General features: G+C 44.0%; 1 long non-coding RNA gene across 1 annotated transcript; it reads right to left on the bottom strand.

Moving 5' to 3' along the window:
• Nucleotides 1-2,936: 2,936 nt before the first annotated feature.
• On the bottom strand, nt 2,937-5,088 carry LOC146574336 (uncharacterized). Its single transcript, XR_014892460.1, has 2 exons — nt 3,687-5,088; nt 2,937-3,598 (listed from the first exon to the last, which is right to left on the bottom strand). It is a non-coding gene; the product is annotated as an uncharacterized LOC146574336 (long non-coding RNA).
• Between the last annotated feature and the right edge of the window lie 2,357 nt (nt 5,089-7,445).

Raw genomic sequence — 7,445 nt, 5'->3', positions numbered from 1 at the left:
TTTGCACCTGATGCAAACCTTGAAAAAGTGCATTAAACTGTTTTGTACACACCACTAAAATGTTCAGCTCCTAAATATGCACTTTTTCCATATGTCAATATTTGTCTTTATCTTCCTTTTGCTAAACTGGCAAATTCAATGAAACCTAGTCTGTTAAACATTTAAATCTCTTTACTCCCTCATGTGTCATGTGAAAAAGAAATGCTTCCCCGGACTCTTCTGTAGGAAATAAGAGCGATCAGACACTCTTGATTATTGGCTACTCTGATCACATCATGTAAAAGCAGGAGGTTTGGCAGCAAATTCAACCCAAGGTCAGACTGTGCAATGTTCAGACAAGTCAAGTTGAGTCAATTTACTTATAAGCACATTTAAAACCAACATAGGTTGACCAGAGTGCTGTAAACTTATAAGGAAAAAACTAGAGCAGGAAAATACAGAAAAATAGAAGAAATACAACAAAAAGAAAAGTGTCAAAACGCAGTCACATTTAAATGGTCTCCTCCTGTGCTTTACTCTGCTTCCTTGATCAGCTGACCTTAAAGACCTATTCAGGAATATGCATAGTTAAAAGTTCAGAAAGGTAAGTGGGTGCAAGGAACCCAAGAGCCACGTCTCAAACTCTACAAGACTCAGCTAGCATGTTAGATATTAAAATTCATGAAACTACAGTTAGACACGGGCTGAGAGGTTGTTTGGAAAGGTTGCTAGGATAAACATGGCAGCAGGGCTCGGGTTAGCATCAAGTTGCATCTAAATAAACCACAAGACCTCTCAAACATCCCTTTGGAGTGAAGATGTTTGGGCATAATACACAGTGCTCTGTTTGGCAAAAACCACAGGATCAGTACAAGCGCCTCATACCAAGAGTCAAGCACAGTGGTGGAGGGGTGATGATTTGGGCTTGTTTTGCAGCCACAGGACTTGGACACTTTGCAGTCATTGAGTCCACCATGAACTCCCATGTGTACCAAAGTATTTTAGAGGCCAGTGAGACTGTCTAACATGTAAATCACACAATAGGACAATGATTGCAAGGACAGCAATAAATCTACAACAGAATGCCTGAAAATAAGGGAGCGGTGCATAAATGAATGCCTGCAAACCTCAATGGACTGAAAATTTAAATTAAAAAAAAGAAGAAGGCTGAAATTGCTCTACGACAAAACGAGACCCTGATTACAGAAAACAGTTACTTCAGCTTATGGCTGCTGAAGGTGGCTCTACAAACAATGGACTCATTAGGTGCACTTTGTTTTTGTACTTCCTTTTTCACATGACAGTATATTTCCCCTTTCACTGCAGATTTAGGAATTATTTCATATGTTTTGTGAACAGATATCATTGTGGAACAGTGTCCTCTCCTGGTTGGAGCCTGTCACAGCAAGACATTTGTCACGTAGACATAGAGGCAGGTGTAACAGTGAAGTGGAGGAGTTGAAATACCTGTGGTCAGCAATCCAAGATATTGGACAGTGCACAAGACAGGTGAGTGCAGAATGAGAAGAGAGTGCAGGCAGGGTGGAGTAGGGTGGAGACGACTGTCAGGGGTGATTTGTGACAGGAATAGCAGCAAGAGAGGAAGTAGTTTACAAGGTGGTAGTGAGACCTGCTGCCATGTACGGTTTACAGACGGTGATACTGAGAAAAGGACTGAAAGCTGAGTTGAAGATGATAAGATTTTTACTAGGAGTGACCATAATGGACAGGATTGGAACATCAGAGGGACAGGTCAGGTTGAGCAGCTTGGAAACAAAGTCAGAGACGGGGATTGTGAATGTACTGGACAAAGCATGTTGACTATGAAGCTGCCAGAGAAGAAAATCAGAATCAGAATACGTTATTGATACCTACGGGAAATTATTTTGGTTACAGTGCTCCAGTATAAACAGTAACAAAGACAGACAATACACTAAGTAAGAAATAGACACAATATATACATGCATATATATATATACATATAAGTCACTTATTGATAAATAGCTGAATAAGAAAAAGAGCACGTGCAAAAAGGGTGTAGCTATTGCAGTATACAGTGTGTTAAGTGGATGATTTGTACAGGCAGATGGCCACAGGTAGACGTGATTTCCTGTGTCATTCAGTGGTGCTTTTTGGTAATCTCAGTCTCTCACTGAATGTGCTCATGTAGCTGATCAGTATGTCATGGAGTGGGTGGGAGGTATTATCTAACATTGTCTTTATTTTGGACAACATCCATCTCTCCGACACCACCTTAAGGGAGTCCAGCTCCATCCCCACAATATTACTGGCCTTACGGATCAGTTTATTGAGTCTGTTGGCATCTGCGACCCTCAGCCTGCTCCCCCATCATGCAACACACAACAGACTCGTAGAAAATCTTTAGCATTGTCCGGCAGATGTTCAAAAGATAGAGGCGACTCTGGCCCTTCCTGTAAAGTTCTGTGGTGTTTTTAGCCCAGCCCAGTTTATTGTCAGTGTATACTCAGAGGTATTTATAGTCCTCCACAATGTCAGCATTGACCCCCTGGATTGAAACAGGGGTCAAGTGTTTCCTGGTCTTCCTAAAGTCCACGATCAATTCCTTGGTCTTTGCCACGTTGAGCTGAAGATGATTCTGCTCACAACACGTGACAAAGGAGTCGACCACAGCCCGGTACTCTGTCTCATCATCCCTGCTGATGCATCCAACCACTGTAGAGTCATCAGAAAACTTCTGAAGATGGCAGGTCTCTGTGCTGTGGCTGAAGTCTCTGGTGTAGAGGGTGAAGAGGAAGGGGGAGAGGATGACAACAAAACAAAGACAGCAAAGATTCATGGATGTGGAGAAGAGCTGGTGTGACAAAGGAAAATGCCAGGGTGAAATGGAGGCAGATGAGCTGCTGTGAAATCAGCCAAAAGAAGAAGAAGCTGTACGTATGTAGCATTGAAGCCTATTAGTTCCCGCTCCCAGCTGATTCAGAAAATGGGTTTATTCGTAATACAGCAGGATTTTGGTTTCTTACATCACATACAGATGTCTCCATGCATTCAGCATTGAAACATGGTCTTCAACATTTTTTTTTAAATCTACTTGTGTAACTATAACGGTACAGAATGAATCATCAGAATCTTTTATTTCTCTGCACTGATTGTTTCACAGACACAGTCTACATCAAAGTTCATTTAAACCCCAAAGAGAACTGAAGAAATCTACCACCAAATATGAATCAAGTATACGGGCAAAAATCAAAAGAACACATTATACGACGAAATCTTTGCCTTACCATAGTGAGCTGTGGTGCGAAACCTGCCGTTAGAGGGCAATAAGGAATAAATCATTCTTTACTGGTAAGTATGAAACCAAACTCTGTGAGAGGAAACCAATCGGAATATAAGGCCACAAAAACCAAAGGATCTAACTCATGGTTACAACAGATGCTGGATATGTGCTGATAAGTTGGTAGGGCGGATGCACAGCGTGTTGCACTGTGACTGGTATATGAGTGGCAGCAGTACCCATGTGTGGCACAAAGGAATCGTTTCATTGACAGGAGTCTGCGGATTCTGCTGGTATCAGTGGCGACGCCGCAATCCCGTCTGCTGTTCGGAAAGTTGGTGGTTTGTGAATTTCTGCAAACTACAAAATCAACATACAGTTTAAAGTTCAGTTCAGTTTAAAGAAGCAAATTGTGTGTGTCTAACTACATCATTCCACTTGTACTTACCTCTGGGTACAGTTGTTGTGGCAAGGTTTACAGTTGCCCTCCTTGTCTGGATATTTAAAGATGGTTCCCTCCTGACCCATAACACCCTCAGGACACATGGAGACACAGTGTGGGCCATCCTTCAGGCTGGCACAAACTAGACATTTATTTGCTCCCTGCAGACAAAAAAAAAAAGGGTGAATAAAATCGGAAAGGTTTTTGCAAGAGTTGAAGGCGAGTGGCATTATGGTGGACAGCCATTTTTTGTAAGGCCGCTAGGTGGCAGCAGAAGCCCTATTCCAGTTCTTTTTTTTTTCCCTTCTAGAAGTTTTATGTCAAACATACCGGGCCTGTGTACGTCTCCTTCTCCTCCTGGACCTTACACTCAGGGTGACAGGGCAGACACTCCCTTGACTTAGTAGCAAACTCCCTCTGCTAGTTTCTATTCAAGTTCAAAGACTTACAGCAGACATTAGTCACATCTTAGGGCCAGTGCTCAGGATTTTCCTTAACAATGTATAGACCTATACACAGTAATCACTCTTGATCTCCACTTATAACCAATGTTCCCTCTAATTTTTCATGTGTCTGAGCGAACACGCAAACTCCCTGAGCGATCCTTTGGACCACTGTGAGCAACAGCAGACGTGAGCACTGTGGTCATGCCAGCATCGAATCCATCCAACCATTACATGGTTTATTAAAATAATCAAATTACAGCATTTACATTTATGTTAGACTACTTTTAATTAACTGCTTTAGCCCACTTACAATGAAAATTAAAAAAAAAAAATCTTGTTCATGACCAAAAATTAAGATGAACTTTTGCGAGATCTCGCAAAACAAACTCGCAAAAGTTTATCTTAATTTTTTTCTCTCCCATGTCCCTTGCGGGGCTCCGTAGTGTAGTATGTTAACACTATTGGAAGTAAAAATAACTTGAACTCCAATTTTGAAAACACAACTTTCTTTTTTCTTTTTTTTATAAAGCTCTGACTTGTATTATGAGTATGAGTCTGTGGTCTGGGAGAGAGTCCTGTAACTCTCTGTCTGCAAAATACAGTATATTGTTATGATGATTTCTGATATGAGGTTCAATTCTACGGTGGTGATCGCAGGGTGTGCACAGGTCAAGTGCCACTATGACCCTCCAGAAAATAACGAGGACAGGGGATGATCGTTCAGCTCTTTAATGGCAGATTTAGCGTGGGCGTGGGTATATGTGTGTGTGTGTGGTTCTACAAACAGAATGGAAAAACAGAACACAAATTACAATCAAATTATAGACAACAATAATCACAATATAATATATTACAGCCACATACTTGTCTTATAGGCCCTACTACTAAGCTGGTGGCTTTTACTTATAGTCTGAACCATATTTGGCAACAAAGAAAATAAACATCTTTCCATCACTTAACTCTTGCGCCCCACTCACTTATGATGCCAACTAAAGAAGGCAAATACACATATCAAATCACAAACTCAAACCAAACTCAGTTTGGCCTAGGCGAACTTAGCTTAGCTAAGCCCGCTTAGCTTAGCGATAACTTAGCTTATAGAAAATGTACAAACAGAGGATGTCAGTATCTCAGCTGGTTTCCCACGACGAGAGACAAATCTTCTTAATGCCATTAGAAATGAGTCGGTGTTGATGCTAGACAGCACCTCAATATGAATGGCACGAGTAGTCAAGCATTTGAAGAGCAGGCCCCAGCGTTTTTCATTTCTCCGACTGTCATGTTCGGAGGCAATAAGACGCAGGGTTCTCAAGCACGAACCGCTTTTTATTGAATTGTAGCAGCAGAGTACGTGGCTACATCAATTTCTGGAAAACACATATACACACCGGTCTCCTAGCGACCTCTAGTGGCTGCCCTCATGGTAGCCTTACTAGGACAACATAAACAGATTTCACAACACCGACCAACCTTCACCTGCAGTGGCCCAAAGCAGCCGATGCCTGTTGAGAAGAAGGCTGGCTGATGTAATCGTAGGCGTGCAAGGGGAAGGTCAGCCATCTTTGGCTCCATTTTTAGCACTCAGGGCAGGAGCGCTGTTCACTTCTTATGACTTCATGGCCGCGAAGAATCCAGTATTTCCTTCTCAAATCTGCAAACAATCTCTCTGCTCCTGGGTGTTTCAAATCACTGTCAGCCTGTCGGATGAGTAGTCTGGTGACTGGATGTTTAGGGTCCAATACAACTGAGGAGCTCTCAGCAGAATAAGCTCAGCCTCCTTGTAGTTCTCTGATGTGAGATTGTCACCAGCTGCCCCGTGAAGGCACCTGGCTGTTTCTTCCAAAAGCTCGCTAAAACTGGTAAACTGCTGTGCATCAGGCAGGGAGATAGAGTCAGTAGACACAGCTAAGCAAGTTATTGGTTTACGCTGCTCCTCAGCAAAGTCTGTACATGGTGTGGCTGGGTGCTCTGGCCACTGGTCTCGATGTAGATGCAGAAACAGGGGCCCACATGCCCAACGGGACTGGACTGTGAGGTCTTGTAGCCTTTTACCCCTAGTTAGATCATCTGCCAGATTGTCACATGTTGTCACATAACGCCAAGACTGTCTGTCTGTCAGTTCCTGGATCTCAGCTATCCGAGTTCCAACGAACACCTTGAAATGACAGGACTCTGACTGGATCCATGTTAGGACAGTGGTGGAGTCTGTCCATAACACCACTCTGCATAGTGGTAGGGTGAGTTCTTTGGTCAGCAGGCTAGCGAGTTGAGCTCCAGTCAAGGCTGCACATAGTTCCAAAAGTGGCATGGAGATCTGCCGTTTAGGAGCCACCCTAGAGCAGGCAGTCAGGAAAGCAACTTCCACCTTTCCAGCAGCATCTTCCGTCCGTAGGTAGGCAACACTTCCATATGCCTGTGGAGATGCATCGCAGAAGATGTGCAACTCACGTCTACTGTAGGATTTGTCCAGCTCTGGGCTCACATAACAACGTTGTAGACTGATGTTGTCCAGATGTTGCAGCTCACCTTCCCATTCGTTCCATGCAGAGCAGGTCACTTGGTAACAGGGGGTCATCCCACTCACGCTTTTTGTCCCACAACTGCTGGACTAGTACTCGCCCTCGTTGTGAAGGGGACGAGAAACCCTAGTGGGTCATACTGACTCGCCAGAACCCGGTAGAGGTTTCTCATGGTAGGAGGATTCCTCTCCAACTGCATTGTAGTGCAGAGTGTCAGAGCAGCACATCCAGCGCAGACCTAGAGCAGATTCTTGAGGGTCCATATCAGTTTGATTCAGCCACTGTACGCTGCTCTCCGATCTTATTTCCTTTGGTAGATGGCTGATGAGATCTGGGGTGCTGCTGGCCCACTGTCTTAGCTCAAATCCTCCCTCCTATAATAGTGACCGTAGTTTGTCCACAACCTTTGTTGCCACATCTGGAGAAGAGAAGCTCTGTAACCAGTTGTCAACATAAAAATTCTTCTCAATGGAGTCACGCACGTCATCTCCCTGGTCACTGTGGTCATGGACGTGTCGCTGGAGTGCATAAATTGCACAGCATGGTGAGCATGTTGTCCCAAAGGGGAGCACCTGCCATTCTACACCTTGGGATGGGTGTCTCTTTGCAGATCGCGCCAGATGAAACGTAGTAGTGGCCGGTCATCGGGCAGTAGCCTCACCTGGTGGAACATCCCCTTGATGTCACTGCTAACTGCGATGGAGCATTCTCTGAAGCGTAGCAGCACACCAAGAAGAGAGGCCCCCAGGTTCGGGCCTGGTAAAAGCAGCTCGTTGAGGTTCTGATCCCTATAGGTCAGG

Source organism: Mchenga conophoros, linkage group LG5, assembly GCF_057382185.1.
Source record: "Mchenga conophoros isolate Kocher_MC1m ecotype Shallow Benthic linkage group LG5, M_conophoros_male_GT1.1, whole genome shotgun sequence".
Classification (NCBI taxonomy): Eukaryota; Metazoa; Chordata; class Actinopteri; order Cichliformes; family Cichlidae; genus Mchenga; species Mchenga conophoros.
The sequence above is the reverse complement of the archived record's forward strand: the minus strand, read 5'-3'. Positions and strand labels throughout refer to the sequence as shown.